Genomic DNA, 17,567 nt, shown 5'->3' with positions numbered 1-17,567 from the left:
TGTTCGGACTTTTATTGCTTGAATGCCAAGTTTGTCACGTGGCTTTAAATTTATCAGGAGGTCAGCGTGAAGAGACTTACCTTACACCTGCCCTGTTGAGTCCCTGGCACCATTTAAATGCGGATTGTTCAGCTTCACAGGAGTTTCCCCTTTAACGAAGTTTTCATCGGATGTTAACAAGGTCGTATCGCAAGTTCAATGACACCTTGAAGTTTTTGCAGCTCTTTTGAAAAAATAATGATGGGCAAAAAATTATTTCATGTCCACTTCGACCATGAATGTTTCTTGCAGCGCATATTTCATTTCGGATAATATCCACGCCTGATCACGCAGCGTGTTCACTGAACCGAATGTTGATTAGGTGGTTTTGACCGCTCGCTTGGTCATCGTCATATCACACAATACCCACTATGATCGAGCATGTTTTTAGTTAAGCCGAGATTTGTTTTGTTTTACTTCCTTTTGATATTTCTGTCCCACTCCTCTCTTTAATGCCCAGTGCCTTGAGAGTAAATAAATTAAATGAAATGAAATTTGCCCCTGAACTACGTGAAGTTTTGCGAGACTATCGAAAATTTTGCATCTGACTTGGTTCTTTTTCAACTCGTTTTGATAACGGCAGCTGTTCACCACCCGCGGCTCGGGTGCATGCAAGGGCATAATGTTTTACCTGGCGAAACCATCATATCATTAGGAGGCACGCCGTGAATTGAGACTCTAGATTGATTCCGGCCACCTGGATTTTTTTTACGTGCACCTAAATATATTTGATGTGCATACGGCTGGACAACTGACAGAGGGTGTGCACACACCAAGCGTCACTTCTGTTTACACTAGGCGTCATACCACCGTACGCTTCAAATATGCAGCACCAACACACCCTGTCCATCATTCTTGCACCGAAATCTGATCGCACTGTTACTGTCTCTCGCTCCCGTAGAAATGCAGCTGATTTATGCGGGAATCTAACTCATGACTTCGATCCTACCATCACAACACCTCATCGCGCTAACTTATCGGTGGGTGTTGCTTGCGAGACCTGTACGTATAAACGCTTAGTGCGAACGTGCAGCACAAATAAGTTTACCCTGAGTGGCGACGAGAAGTCTATATGAGCTGAATAAACTGCTTGAAGGGCTCACAGCATGATATTTGAAGTGTATTAGGCTAGCAAGCTCCACCACTTTCGTACTACGAATAGTTGTCTCGAAGAGCCAGAGCCCAATCACGAAATGTACAGCGGTTGTCTACTTGCTGAAGTTTGAGTTTACAAACACGCTTTCTTTTAATATGAGTCCAGCCATCGCGTTTCTTTCAGTTAATTAATAGCTTGTAGTACTGCGCACGACAAAAAATTTCAGAATAACGAGACCACGGAGTATCGGTGAACTGCCATAATCCAGTCCTGGCGCCTTTGCTTCTCGCACTGCTCATATTGAAAACGGTAAAACTTGACGGGCAGTTTTCAGGTCTTCGTCATGTTTAAACTTTTGTAGCAGCTCACAATGCAGCAGTAGTGCGTGCCTGCTTTCCATAATGACGAAGTAGCACTGCCGATAGCGTGCAAATTGGGAGATAAGCGCTCCAAGGAACACCTTTTCGTGTGCGCTATGGGAAAACCCAGCGAGCATGGCTCGTCCGAGCGACTGGAGATTTGCCCTGTTTTCGCTAGGGTGGTGAACGGCACTTCGCAAACTTGAGCCTGCCCTCCCTAATTGTGTGTTGAGTGACGCAGAGATAAATCTGCATCCAATTAAGGGCGTTTTCAGTTTGAATGTGAAGAGATTCTCAAAGTAGCTGCGTCGATAGACGCTTGTCTGTCGTGATTATGCTCGCACAGTCCAAGTCAATGATGTGGTTAGCGTTGAAGTAATGATCCGTCGTTGTTTTCAGGTTTACAGTGCCTTTCCTGGCATTATTCTGGTGCTGGACTCTCCTTTTAAAATAGAAAAAATAATAGTGTCGCCAAAAATTTTCATAAGACACGCAATTACACTGCTTATATCATGTACAACGCAGATAGTAACGTCTGCTTACTAGCCGCATGCGCAAGTAGTAACCCATATTTAGCAGCAGGTATGTTAGGTAGTGTTTCGAAGGGCGCCTCCGACGACGTTACGAAGGGCACCACGAATCTCACCGCTGCAACCACTGTTTCGAAAGACGGCGACGCCAACACGGTCCCGAAGGCACCACTGCTTCGAACTCCGCCGGGAAGGTCACCAGCCGTTTAGTAGCGTAGGTTTCTCAGCTCGCGACTGCTTCTGCGCAGAGCTGATAGACGAGTAGACGAGACGAAGGTGAGTTAAACAAGGTTTATGTACAGCTTATATACAGAGGCGTTATGCATTCGGCACTGAGGCCGACAGCTTAGAGACCCGAAGAGCCGAGCTCTCCTTTCTAACACATAGGTCTGCTCTCAACTAGGTCTGCTCTCGCGACGCGCCGCTGGGCTTCTTTTCTATGCACCGGGTGGATTCTTTGAATAACCAAATGTCCAACCAGAAGCGCCGCTGGTCGTGAGGTCAGAATCCTCTAATGGGGTCGCCGCTGGGCTGCGTCATTCTTTTTCATCGAATCTGGAGAGGCTGCGCTGCAGGTGGCAGCACCCAAGGACGAGTGACGTCGCCAGGCATTGCGTCAGACCCGCCAGACAGGAAGGCGCTGGTTGCTTGCTCGACGGGCTCGCTGGCTGAGGTGACTCACTGTGCGTGCGCGGCAGAGAGGCACCGCCGCGTGTTGACGCCGTTGAGTTGTTTGCGTCAGGCGGGCTCGCGGGCTGGCCTTGACACAGATTGCCTTTTTCAGAGGCATGGACGTTCGCTGTGGACTCGCAGGCATAACAGCACCCCCGCCGCCAGACAATGCGCCGGAAAGACGAGCTGCTTCCACGTGGCTCGGATGTCAGGTGCGCTCGTTCGCCAGGTCCCTCCAGGTTCGCCTCCAGGGCCATGGGGAAAATGCAGCTCCAGACTCTGTTCCGGGAACACATCCCATTCTTGAGGACGGATCCCAGCTCCACTGGCTTGTCGCCACAACTTGTCGACCAGCTTCGCTCGTCTCTTCTGACGATCCTTGGTTTCAGCACTTGTCAATGGTTCTGCAACTTGTCAAGAACGGTTCGACAACAGACAACACACGACACAAGCAAGTGCCCTCGGTCACCCGACAGAACACCAGACAAAGTATAGTACAACATATACCTAGCTACGTGTCTATCGGAATTTCGTTCCCTCTACATCAAGAGGCACATGTGAGACACAAGACTCTTAAAATGAGAACTCAATTTTTTTACACGTAAAACAACGTAACGAAATAGAATAGAACATAAAGTTGGCTCCTTGAGCTCATTCTGGACGAGAGCGCTCAGCTAAGGAAGTGATGAGGACGAAATTTTGCCCCGAATCGCCAGCGAGAAACCTAAGGTGGAGAAGGTATGAACTAAACGCACGGCTCAATGCGTCTGCACTAGCGTTTAGCTTTCCTTTTTTGTGGTGAACGTCAAAGTTGTGCTGTTGGAGTATCATGCTCCACCTCAGTATCCGGCCACTTTTAGTCGACATGTTATACCCGTGCCACACGGGCAGAGAAAATGGCATTTACCCCCGCATGTCTTCAGATTTATTGTCATTCACGCGGTGCCACACGGGCGAACGAAATGGCATTCGTCCGAATGCCATTCGCCACCAAATCCCTTCGCGAGAACTCAGTTGACTGAGAAATGCCTACTCTCGATGACACAGGTCGCGAAGTGAGATTTACCTTAAAGTAAATAAAACAAATCATACTCAGCTACAAATAAAACTTCCCGTCTTTTATTTGCACTAAACTTTTAAAAAAGTGCTTTGACCGTTATACGAAGATCAGGTTTAAATGGTTTAAAATAATTCAAGTTCAATGTACTGAAGCTGACGCATACTAACTCGTCTTTGCTCCAGAATCATTCGCTCTTGAGCGCTATGCTTTGCACGGAAACACACAAGTGCTGCCGTGAAAAAATGAACTCTGCGAACATCTTCTGAGAGATGCGACAGGTGTGATGCGACAGGCGCCATTTTCTAATTACGCTGTGGATCTGTCTAGTGTTGGCTTAGGTTGCTACGGTCGGCTGCAACGTTGTAAAACAAAGCAAGAAACTACTACTTAGGGCAGCGTAATATGCTTATATCTATTTTTTAATGATTATTTGATGTGTATGAAGCTTGTAAACGCTTGTTTATTTTTTTATTGCTATTCCCCCAATGCTCACTTGGAAGGTGCTGCGATCGACATCATCAAGTCAAATGTCATTCGCTTTGGACGTGTAGCAGCGCCGGCGAAACGAATGTCATTCGGGAACTGAAGGCCTTCGCCACCAAATGTCATTTTCTATGCCGCGTGTGGCACGGGTATTATTTAACCAGGTTAGAGGACAGTGGTTCATTTCAACCACAAACCTCGAACCGGAGACATAACAAGCTAGCTTTTGAACGGCCCACACGAGGCAAGCGCATTCCTCTTCAGAGGTACTGTATGCCTCTTCCCTGCCGCTGAGTTTTCGACCTAAATACAAAACTGGCCTTTCGTTACCAGCACTGTCTTCCTGGCACAATACAGCTCCCATGCCGCGATCACTCGCGTCGCATTGAATCACAAATCTCTTAGAGAAATTGGGTGCCATGAGAGCGGGCTTTTCGCTTAAGGCCTGTTTTAGCTGGCAAAACGCCTTCTCCTTTTCTGAGTCCCATACTACTTTAACCGGCTCGGATTTTCGAAGTGCGTCAGTTAGAGGGCTGGCAATGCTGGAGTAGTTTTGCACGTAATGCTGATAGTATCCAGCCAGGCCCAAGAATGCCCTTATCTCAGATTTTGTGGTTGGTCGTGGATAGTTCAAGACGGCGGCTACCTTAATTTCTGAAGGTCTACGCCGGCCACGCCCCACAACGTGCCCCAGGTAAGACACCTCGCCACAGCCTAGGTGACATTTAGTAGGTTTCACGGTAAGGCCAGCCTCTTTCAACCTGTTCAGCACGACGCCTAAATGCTCGACATGTTCTTCCCAGTTGTTGGAAAAGATGGCGACATCGTCAAGATACGGCAGAGCGAAATCAGAGAGGCCTTTAGGAACGCGGTCCATTAAGCCTGAAACACAAAAGGGTGCATTTTTCAATCCAAAGCTCAGCTTAAATGGACGATACGTTCCAAATGGAGAAACAAATGCGGCATAGCGGCTAGCACGCTCTGTAAGGGGGACTTGCCAATACCCTCGCACGAGGTCTAACGTGGAAATATAGCTGGACTGTGACACAGTTTCCAACATCTCCTCTAGGTTTGGTATCAGGTAAGTTTGGTCTCGAGTTATGGCGTTAAGACGCCGATAATCAATGTATGGCCTCGGATCTTTTCCTGGCACCTAAACCAATATTAGAGGGGATGTATAGTCACTCTCGCCCGGTATTATGACTCCCAACTCCAGCATTTTATCGATCTCCACTTTCATGATCTGCTTTTGCACAGGAGAACAGCGATACGGCTTGCTACGAGTTAGCTCGATACGACTCTTCACAAGTTAGCTCGATATCGTGTTCGATCACCATCGTGTTTCCGGGACGGTCTGAAAACACGTCTTCAAACTCGGAAACAATCCTTCTAAGTCCTCCTTCGGGACTTCACTTAACCTAGGCTCTAGGTTCAACTGCTCCAAGATTACCTCCGATCCCCTTTCGATTATATCACTGGAACTCAAAATTTCTTCTCCCTCTTCCTCTGAAGCATTCAACAGCAGATTTACGACCGCTTGACGTTGAACGTATGGTTTTATCAAGTTACTGTGGTAAATTTTGTTTGGCCGCCTTCCTAATTTCACTTCATAATTGGTATCAGAAGGCTTAGATATTACTTTGGCGGGCCCTTCCCAATGAACCTCAAGCTTGTTCTTTTTGGACGGCCGCAGCAGCATTACTTGACTACCAACTTCAAATGTGCGCTTCTTCGCCGATTTGTCGTAGTACTCCTTCGACAACACTTGTGCCGCCTTCATGCGGCTTTCCACTAGATTTTTCGTTTTTCCAAGCCTCTGAAGGAGGTCTAGAACATACGCAACTACATTAGGGTCCTCATCGAAACCCTCCCAGGACTCGCGCAGCATCCGCAATGGTGTTCTAAAACTCCTGCCATAGACAAGCTCTGCAGGGCTAAAACCAGTGCTCTCATGAGGAGCTGATCTCAAAGTGAACATAGCGGGAGAAATACACGCTTCCCAGTCGCATTTGTGCTCGTAGCAGAGAGCTCTCAGTATTCGTTTCAGAACGGAATGCATACGCTCTACCGGATTAGATTGCAGGTGATGGATCGAGCCGTGCACTACTTTTATTCCGCATTTATTTATAAAGGTAGAGGTAAGGCAGCTGGTGAAGACACTACCATTGCCACATTGAATTTCAGAAGGAAATCCGACTCGTGCAAATATAGATAGCAGTGCATCCCCGACATGAGGAGAATTGAGCTCCTTAAGTGGTATCGCTTCCGGAAATTTTGTGGCTACACAGAGAGCCGTCAGGATGCACCGACAACCTTGCCTTGACTCTGGCAAGGGCCCAACTATATCAATTACTAGGCGCCGAAAAGGTTCTGTGATAATTGGCACAAGCTTCATGGGTGCCTTCCACGTGTCCGTGGATTTTCCCGCTCTCTGACAAGTGTCGCATGAGCGTACAAAGTCTTCGATATCCTTCCAGCATTTCGGCCAATAAAACTCAAGGGAAACTCTAGCCTTGGTCTTTTTTATGCCGAGATGCCCTGCCCATGCGTTTTCATGTGCCAGTTTCAATAGTTGGCGACGATACTTTTGTGGCACCAAGAGCTGCTCATACTTGTGATCTTGCGCATTTGTGTAGCTCCGATACAAAAGCCCTGCTTTCTCAAATAAAGAAACATTCTTTTTCTTTTTTCCCAAGTTTACGCTTTCCATTAGCGCTTTAATCGAGAAGTCATCACGCTGCTCTCGAATGAGCGTTTCTCGATCAACCCTCGACAGCTCACTCCAACTTTCCGCTACAGGCGAGAGCGTTGCATCCCTCTCGCTCTGACTCAATGGCGCCATGTCGTCTCCCCCTGCTACGGAAACCACGCCGGTCGCTTCGGCGACGGGCCGCTCGAGTGACTGCTCACATGACTCACACGGAAAATTTCCTCTCTGAGGTTCTGTCGACTCGCCGCCAAGGTCACTTGAAGGTTCACAGCATTGTACAAGATCAAGCTCCTGGGAAAGGTTCCGCGCTTGCGATCGCGTGAGGGCCATGTATGCTAAGTTGGGGAAGAACGATTTACCCTGCTCTTTGAGAAGCTTCTCTGAGTTGTTTGAGAAAAGATAAGGAAAACTATCGGGAAGCGCGGCAGACACAGCCGCTTCGGTGCGAAGCTTACCGAACGGGCCTTCAATGACAATCGTAGTGATTGGTAAGCAAGCACTCTGCTCCTCGGCGACTTGCCTAATCCACGCGCATTCTCCTGTAAAGTCATCCGGAGACACCAATGAAAGATGGACAACGTTCATGGTTGCCGCTGAGTCTCTAAGTGCTTGACACGTTTTCCCATTCACCTTAGTTTCTTGGAGATACGGCTCTAACAACCGCGTGTTCTTTTCCGATTCTCGGATTGTTGCAAAAGCAAACTTTTGCTTACAGTTTATCGCGATGTGGCCCCGCCGCAGTGGTCTAGTGGCTAAGGCACTCGGCTGCTGACCCGCAGGTCGCGGGTTCGATTCCCGGCTGCGGCGGCTGCATTTCCGATGGAGGCGGAAATGTTGTAGGCCCGTGTACTCAGATTTGGGTGCACGTTAAAGAACCCCAGGTGGTCAAAACTTCCGGAGCCCTCCACTACGGCGTCTCTCATAATCAAATGGTGGTTTTGGGACGTTAAACCCCACAAATCAATCATTTATCGCGATGTGCCCTTCCTTTTTGCAGTTGTAGCAGATTAGTGGCTTCCGTGATTCAAACGCCCGTGTGGTATCAGTGCGTTGTTTAGGAACCTCACTCGATTTCTCCGCTTCTGTTTGCCCTTCCCCTACAGTGTCCTTCGTAAGAGACGGGTCCTTCTTGAAATTACGGTGCGGAGCGGTTTTGCTTTGATCAGGTTTCTTTGAAAAGCCCTCTTTCCTTTCATCTTTTTCAACGTGCACTGCCCTGCTATGCAACTTTCGGCGAGTAAAATACTCCTCAGCTAACTCTGCTGCCTTGTTTAGCTGTACTTCACCAAGTTTGTCCTGTAGTCAAATTTTGACATCCTCCTCGATGCAGCGGTATATGCTCCAATGCAATGCATTCTACCACTTTATCGCGGTCGTCATAAGCACCTTCGCCATTGAGCCATTCAATTAAATCGGCTTTAAGACGAAACCCGAAGTCAGCGTGTGACTTATTCCCCTTTTTAGCATACCGGAACCTTTGCCTGAAAGCCTCGGGTGACAACTTATAACGTTTCAAGAGCACTTCCTTAACCTCGTCGTAGCTCTCAAACGCTTCCCTCGACAATCAAGTTATCGCGTCGGACACTTCGCCGGGAAGAAGAGCTAACAGGTTCTGCGCCCAAAGAGACCGCTCCAAAGCATTTCGCTCACAGATGTGTTCAAACTTGACGAGATACTTCGCAATGTCCTCGCCTACTACGAACGGTGGCAGTTGGTCCCTAATTCTATAACCGCTGACCTGAATCGTCGGAGAAACTACGCTAGGCGCCTGCGAACACGTTATGATTGCCAATTCTATTCTTTTCAACTCGAGGCGCTCCTGTCTCTCTGCCTCCTCGCGCTCGCGACGTTCGCGCCTTTCAGCTTCTTCACAAACGTCTCGCCTTTCAGCTTCTTCACGTTCGCGAGCTTCTACTTCTCGCCTTTCAGCCTCCTCGTGGCGTGCTTTGATATCCACCCAGGCCTCATCGACTTCCTCAGCCGACACTCCTTCATTCTTCATGATCTCAAAGATCGCTTGCTTTCGTTTCGCACGGCCCAAAGTAATGCCGAGTTCTTCACAAATTTCGACGAGTTCCTTCAGCTTAAGGTTCTCCATCGTTCACACTAGCCTCTTGCTGTTTGCCCCTGTTAAGAATCTACTTGCCGTACCCACTATAAGCCTACTAGCAAGACGCGCAAGCAATTTTTAACACTCCCGTGTTTACACCCTGTGCAGTAACTTTGGTTTCAAAGCGCTTCGACTTGGCTTGAAACGATCAAAGCTCACTCTAATGCTTCACACAGCCCTTCTCTAAACTACTGCAACCTGTGCTAGAGTAGTCTGGTGAACTGAGGCGAAAACATCAGGCACTCACCGCATCGATGTCGCTGACGCCGGCCGATCCCTCAGCTGCCAACCACTGTAGCGAAGCGCGCCTCTGACGACGTCACGAAAGGCGCCACGAATCTCACCGCTGCAACCACTGTTTCGAAAGACGGCGACGCCAACACGGTCCCGAAGGCGCCACTGCTTCGAACTCCGCCGGGAAAGTCACCAGCCGTTTGGTAGCGTAGGTTTCTCAGCTCGTGACTGCTTCTGCGCAGAGCTGATAGACGAGCGTACGAAACGACAGTGAGTTAAACAAGGTTTATGTACAGCATATATACAGAGGCGTTACAAATTCGGCACTGGGGCCGACAGCTCAGAGACCCGAAGAGCCGAGCTCTCCTCTCTAACACATAGCACATAGGTCTGCTCTCAAATAGGTCTGCTCTCGCGACGCACCGCTGGGCTTCTTTTATATGCACCGGGTGGATTCTTTGAATAACCAAATGTCCAACCAGAAGCGCCGCTGGTCGTGAGGTCAGAATCCTCCAATAAGGTCGCCGCTGGGCCGCGTCATTCTTTCTCATCGAATCTGGAGAGGCTGCGCTGCAGGTGGCTGCACCTAAGGACGAGTGACGTCGCCAGGCATTGCGTCAGACCCGCCAGATAGGAAGGCGCCGGTTGCTTGCTCGACGGGTCGCTGGCTGAGGTGACTCACTGTGTGAGCGTGGCAGAGAGGCACCGCCGCGTGTTGACGCCGTTGAGTTGTTCGCGTCAGGCGGGCTCGCGGGCTGGCCTTGACACAGATTGCCTTTTTCAGAGGCATGGACTTTCGCTGTGGACTCGCAGGCATAACAGTAGTAACCACATATATTGGCTACCTGTCATACTTCTGAAGCAGGCAATGCCAGTGCACAGTACTGACCGCGTCAAGGGGGTAGCAATTTGTGCAGGTATTAACTTTTCTACTGCTTTTTCAATGAGAGTCGTGAAACAATTACCTGCCTTATCATATAAAAGGTCTTAGAGTGCATTGTAACCACGACCGAGTGCTTAGAGGAGACATTATGGAGTAGGGAATAGCAGCATGTACTATCCTTATTGGAGAAAGCACATATTCACTGAATTATGGTAGCTTTATGAATTTAAACAGTGGTAGGTGGAAAGTCTTCAGAGCTTGCCTAACGTCCACCTGTCCATACACTACGCCATCCCATGCCGCCATTTTGACAAGCTAACCACCACGTGGCATGAATCTAATTTATTATCGCACCATGAACGGAAGGTTCCCGACTTTTTTCTTGTTCAGAAATCACTTATCGTAACTTCTACCATGAATTAAAATTTGTGTTGATTGGAATTTTCGCAGTCTAATAGAAAATCCAGTTTTGCTATTGTGCAAATTCTCCCCCCCTCCTTTTTTTGGAATCATACCTCTAGTGTTATATGCTCTCAACGCTTTGTGAACAGGTCATATGTACATGCCTTACATGAAAAATTAGTGATACCAACTACTGTTACACTTTTGTTCAAATATGATTACATAATTTTCTCGTTTCTGCCTTCACTTCTATGGTTGCTGCTACAACAATTTTGTTCGCCACATTTATTTCTATTTTTGGTTTATTGAATTCTGTGAAGCGTATTCATTCTAGTAGCTTGCTGCTGAAATTTTGCACGTGTCTGCATCTATTTCATGATACGTCTAGACAGTGTGCTAATAACGGGAGCCCCCGCCCTTACATGTCATGTAAATATTGTTACACGAGGTATTCATTAAGTTAACGTCTTCATCCCTTCGGTATCATTTCAGCACCCGTGCCAGAGGTACCCTTCTGCAACCGTGACAATATTGTAGAATCGCGCAATACAGGTAGTAAAGACAGAAATTTTTGATTGATTGATTGATTGATTGATTGATTAATTAATTAATTAATTAATTAATTAATTGATTGATTGATTGATTGATTGATTGATTGAATGATTGATTGATTGATTGATATGTGTTGTTTAACGTCCTGAACCCACAATATACCTGCCTCAGTAACCACAAAACCACAAGTACCTGCCTCAACCCGCTGTTACACGCAGTTCCTCAGATGACCTGCAGCGACGCCTGCAGCTTCTGCTGAACTGCTTCGAGGAAGACCTCGGGTTGCTGCCGGACAGCCTCCAACATGCCAAGCCACCCCCCGACCCTCCGCTGACCAGAGGCCCTCTGCTTGAGCAGACGGTGGCTCTGCAAGTTGCGTACAGCGCCTTTAAAGTGGGTTTGCACAATATGGCATGCAGTTGAGAATCCGCATGCACGTTTCTCGTGCCTCGCACTTTTGCCTGCGCTGATCTCGCAAGCGGTCAAACTTCAAGTAAAAGCTAGAAATTTAGATGAGTGGATTTCACGCATATACGATTTCTTGCTTGCCTTTCAAGAGCCGGTTGATTCATGCGTGAGTTGATTCATTGATATGTGGGGTTTAATATCCCAAAACCACGATATGATTATAAGAGACGCTGTAGTGGAAGGCTCCGGAAATTTCTGACACCTGGGGTTTTTCAACGTGCACCGAAATCTGAGCAGACGGGTCTCCAGCATTTTCACCTTCATAAAAAATGCACCCGCCGTGGCCGAAATTCAACCCACGACCTGCGGGTCAGCAGCCAAGTACCTTAGCCACTTGACCACTATGGCGGAGGCCTCTCAAGAGTTCACGACCAGACATCAACAATTAGTCAGTACAAAAATATGCCCACCTAGGTAACCGCATATAATATACACATACACACACACAGAGACACGTGTGTGGGTGGGTGTGTGTGTGTGTGCGTGTGTGTGTGTGTGTGTGTGTGTGTGTGTGTGTGTGTGTGTGTGTGTGTGTGTGTGCGTTCGTTCGTTCGTTCGTTCGTTCTTAAGAAGTCTACTTAAGAAATAGTTTTTCCAAGTTTGACACAATATTAATAAGATCTACAAACAATATTGCCAAGGAAAGTATGGGGGAAGGTATTAGACGACAATGTAATGTAAATGTTGAGAAAAAGTAGTGGTTGAAAGATAAGTTGCCGTGGCCAGGAACCGAACCTGCGACCTGCGCTATTCGAAGGTTGCAGGTTCGGTTCCTGCCCATGGCAAGTTATCTGTTCAGCCACTTTTCTTTCTCCAAATATACAATACTAATTGTGCGAATAACTTCCGCTATTTCTTGACAGTAAAGTATGTCCGATCTCACATGTATATATATTGATACGAAGTGTCACAACCAGGAAAACAAGGGAAGCGCCGGTAGAGAAGGAAGACGACGCTGCTTCTACTGTGATTGCGGACTCAGCACTCATTAAAAACCCCCCTTAAGTTACCTTACCTTACGTAACAGCTTGGTGGAGGTGCTGGGTAGGACGAACCCAAAGACCGGAGCTTCACTACCAGGACTTCGTCGCAGCCGCCACCTCGCTGGACTCCCACCTTTGCCGATCGTAATTACCCAAGAGAAGCCATCCAACGCTTCGAGGCCAACTATGATGGGTTCCGTGCCATACTACAGACTGCCACCAAACTTCGGCGGGACCTCAGAAGAACACGTCGAGGTCTGGCTCAAAAACTACAAGCGGGTGAGCAGAAGCAATGGCTGGGACAGAACAAACAGCTCGATCATGTTGCATTCTCGTTAACTGACACCACCCTCATGTAGTACGAGGACCACGAGGACATGTTGACGACTTCGGAACGTTTTATTGAAGAGCAGAAGTGCTTCGGTAATTCTGACGCAAAGAAGAAACGCGCGCAGCAGACATCGTGGCACAGGGCACAGCTTTCAGGAGAAATATGTACGACGTACATCGAAGAAATCTTGAAGCTGTGCAAGATTGTGAATCCAAGGATGTTTGAAGAAGACAAGGTTGGACACGTTCTCAAGTGTATAGCCGAAGACGTGTACAATTTCTTAATTGGAAAGACTGCTTGAACTCAGTGTCCGACGTGATGAAACACTGTCGTACCTTTGAATCCCTCAAGATGCGACGAATTTCTTCGAAATTCAGCCGCCTGTCCAACGTCCCCGCTGTGGCTAGTGTTGAAGCAGTGCCGCCTAACAATCTTGCTTTGACGATACGGCAGATCGTAGGGAAGAGCTGCTTCGATGTCAGCAGACCTATCATCGCCCGCTTCAGCGATTTTCAGGATGCGTACGCAAGCGAATCAGAACGTGGGCGTACTCTTGTTTCTCTTCCAACAGGTCAACCATCGATCAACGCAGCAGACGCTTATAAATATCAAGGCACACGGCAGGCTGGATTCCCACGTCAACCACCTCCAAACTACGAACGAAGTTTTCACCCGCCTGTTTACCCAACATCACCTGCCTACGGTGCCCCTGAAGGGCGGCACCACTATCCCATGCCTTCCGAGAGGAGTCGTAACTCTGAGCAGGCCCGTGCCCCTTGACCGATTCCGGTGTGCTACAACTGTGACGTCCCGGGTCATATCGCACTTTTTTGTGACCACTGCCCATATCAGCGACAGTCTTGGTATATGTCTCACCAACCTTTCGACCGACCATCCGCTCTTCACGTCACGGAAACCACGCGCACCTACCGGGTCACGCTACTCCTCGCCAGCCTTTGATCGAAGTTTGACGCCACCACCAGCTGCACGTGCTCCACGATCGCCGTCGCCACGGCGACGCGCACGGACACCGCCGCCAGAAAACTAGTCGGTGCGGCCAGGAGGGTGAGGCCACGAGATCACAGGTGTTATCTACAGATATACCCCCGTCAGCGTTTATGTTGAAGAACAAAGTTCATGTAGTTGTCGATGAACTGGCTAGTATCCACTTGTGGACACAGGCGCGACAATCTCAGTGATGAGTGTAAATTTTAAGAACCTGCTAGGACCTAAAGTGGTGTTTTGCCTGAACCATGGGGTGACATTTCGTGGTCTAAGTGGTGACGCGTCGTGTCCGGTGGGAGAGAGAGATTGAGATATTGTGGTTATAAAAGGGAAAAGAAGAGAAAAGTGAGCCCCGTAACTGTCTGCATCAGCGTGCGACACCTCAACAGTAGCTTACAAGCGATGGCGGTAAGGAGGGTTTAAAGGGATAGGATTAAAGGTAGAGAGAGAGAGAGAGAGATGCGCTATAACAGCGAGCGACGACGTACGAGAGATAAGAGAGATGGGTAAGATGGAAACACGGTCACACGAGTCCGAATACGGGGCTCCACTTGCGAGAGCTCTTGTCGGCGACAGGAGATAGCGTAGGGCTATTCCAGTCGTCCAGAGCTGCGCTGACGTTGTTGTAGGGGACCGGCGGCAGGAGGTGGCATAGGACGAAACCAGTCGGCCAGAGCTGCACTGTCGTCGGAGATCACGAAAACACAACCGGTCAGCACGGGATCCAGCGAGCGAGACTACGGTGGGATATTGTACTGTGGACGTCTCGCTGTGTGGCAAGGTGTTTTGCACAGAGTTTGTGGTTACTCCGCGGTCTACACATGACGTTATCTTGGATATCTACTTCTTGTGTGAGTTTGGGGCAACTGTAGACTGCAGAAGTGGGCACCTTACCATACACGGTACATTCCCAACGGCGCTCTTGGAAAATTCCTGTCCGGATGAATGCATCTTTTTCGTTTCCATGGACAGAGTTGTTCCTGTACTTTCTGCTGTGTGTGTGTTCTCGTGACATGTTCCAGTAACAACTGTGACACGTTTGACGCCACGCTCAAACCATTTCCTTCGGCATGCCTGAAAAAGAACATCCTCATTCCCCATTGTATAGTGTCAGTCGTTGATGGATGGGCAGGTGTGTGAACAATGAACAGTTCCATGGAGCTTGCAGTTTCGCAAGGCGGCATGAAACTTGCAGTATTTAGACCCGAATCATCTACGACGCTGGTTGCGCTTGTTGATGCTACAAGCCAAAGTGAACATCTAGGCTCACAAGGTTCAGAGGATGCGCAATCGCTACAAATGGTCAGCAAGTCACTTGACCAAAGCGAACGTCATACACTGCTCGACGTTCTATCGAAGCACTCGAGAGATCAATTTTTCTAAAAGCAGCCAAAGGCCCTTAATTCCAGCACCGCGGAGACATCATCAGATTCACACCGAGTCGGCGCGTCTCATTAAGCAGAAACCTTACCGAGTGGCACCATCGGAGCGCAAGATCATCGACGAGCAAGTCCAAGAAATGCTAAAAAAGGGAATAAAACAGGAATCGGCAAGTCCGTGGGCTGCTCCCGTCATTCTAGTGAGGAAGAATGATGGTACGTGGAGATTTTGCGTTGACTACCACCGACTGAATTCTGTTACCAAGAAAGACGTCTATCCACTGCCGTGCATCGATGACGCTCTAGACTACCTGCATCCCGCGTCCTACTTTTCATCCGTTGACCTGAGGTCAGGTTACTGGCGAATTCCGATGCACGCAGCTAACAAGGAAAAAACGGCATTCATTACGACCGACGGACTTTACGAGTTCAGCGTTATGACATTCGGATTATGTAATGCTCCTGCGACATTCGAAAGATTTATGGACTCTATATTGCATGGTTTAAAATGGCATATATGCATGTGTTACCTTGACGGTGTCATAACTTTTCGACGTACGTTTGAGGAGCACAACACACAACTAGACCTCGTGCTCAACTGCATTGAAAAAGCTGGTCTTGTATGGAATTCAAAAAAGTGCCACTTTGGCGAGCGACAGACATTGGTGTTGGGACATCTCGTCGACAAAGATGGAATTAGACCTGACCCACAAAATACAGCGGCCGTTAAATCATTTGAGCGTCCTAAATCTGTGAAACAACTGCGTAGCTTCATAGGGCTCTGCTCGTATTTCCACTGGTTTGTATACAGGTTTCCGGATGTCGTTCACCCCCTGACGAGCCTTCTACGCAAAATCAGCCCGTTTCAGTGGACCTCGGAGTGTAATGCCGCTTTTCACCGGCTGAAGTGTTAGTTAACTTCGCAGCCAATACTTCGGTACTTCAATCCTTCGTCGCCCACGGAAATTCCTACAGGCGCAAGTGGTATCGGTATCGGCGCCGTACTCGTTCATCGTTCTGGTAAGAAGGAACACGTCGTGGCGTACGCAAGTCGTTCTTTAAGCAAGCCTGAAGGCAACTACACAATGACCGAACAGGAATGCCTAGTGGTAGTCTTTGCCGTGCAAAGGTTTCACTCATACATCCATGGTCGGCCGTTGACTATCGTCACAGATCACCATTCCCTGTGTTGTCTGGTCGACCTTCGTGACCCATCCGGCCGCTTCGCACGATGGGCCATTTGCTTGCAAGAATGTCTTCACCATTTCATACAAGACTAGACATCTACACGCTTATGCAGAATGCCTCTGCAGGATTCCGCTACCAACTACAGATTGTGAAGCCGATAACATTGACCACCTTATCACTTCTTTGTCGTCTGGCTTTCCTCATGCCGTGACTTTCGCCGCTGAGCAGCGTAATGACCCAAGCTTGAAAGCTCTCTTCCCTGGAGCAAGCAAGTCAATAAGCGAAGGCCGATTGTGCGTCCGAAAGGATCTTCTTTACCAGAGAAACTTGTTCAGGACCGGCGCCCACTTTCTGCTGGTTGTGCCTGCATCTCTCCGAACGTCTGTTCTGCGCCTCAAGCAAGATAACACCACCTCTGGCCATCTAAGAACCGTACGAACACTTAGTCGCACGAGAGTGGTTCTATTCGCCGAAAATCAGCAAGACAATTCAAAACAACGTGGCCAGCTGTAAGCCGTGTCAGAGCCACGAGCGGCTCACCTCAGGTCCAGTCGGTCATCTGCAACCCGTAAAGCCTCCCGGTTCCCAGTAGTTGTAGCGCGAGAACAAAACGATGACACAGAGACAAGAGGAACACGAAAGACACGAGCGCTCGTGTCTTTCGTTTCCCTCATGTCTTTGTGTCGTCGTTTTGTTCTCGTTTCCCTCTTGTCTCTGTGTCGTCGTTTTGTTCTCGCGCTATAACTATCGTCATGCCATACCAACCAGCCCAAGCTGCCGCACTCCCGGTTCTCCTTTTCAAAAGGTCGGCATTGATGTGATGAAACTATTTCTATGCTCCTCAAAAGGTAATCGGTGGATAATTGTATGCGCCGACTATCTGACAGGGTACTGCGAGACGGCTGCCTTATACTCCGCCACGGCAGTCTAGGTTTCGGAGTTCCTGTTGCATTCAGTCATCCTTTGACACGGGCCACCTCCCGTGATAATAAGTGACCATTTACGACAGTTTACCGCTAATATTGTGGAATCATTGCTTCGTTTGTGTGTCTCCAAGTTCCGACACTCAACTACGTATCATCC

General features: G+C 48.5%; 1 protein-coding gene across 1 annotated transcript in view; it reads right to left on the bottom strand.

The window, feature by feature from the left end:
• LOC142765245 (uncharacterized) overlaps nucleotides 1-17,567 on the bottom strand; it is a 347,073-nt gene that overhangs the window by 203,943 nt on the left and 125,563 nt on the right. The window contains exon 2 of the mRNA XM_075865936.1: nucleotides 11,323-11,496. The gene's annotated coding sequence lies outside the window, so the exon portion shown is untranslated. The remainder of the gene's footprint in view (nucleotides 1-11,322; nucleotides 11,497-17,567) is intronic.

Source organism: Rhipicephalus microplus, chromosome 6 (genome assembly GCF_043290135.1).
Source record: "Rhipicephalus microplus isolate Deutch F79 chromosome 6, USDA_Rmic, whole genome shotgun sequence".
NCBI classification, from domain to species: Eukaryota; Metazoa; Arthropoda; class Arachnida; order Ixodida; family Ixodidae; genus Rhipicephalus; species Rhipicephalus microplus.
Note: the sequence above shows the minus strand (reverse complement) of the source record. Positions and strands in the feature narration are given on the sequence as shown.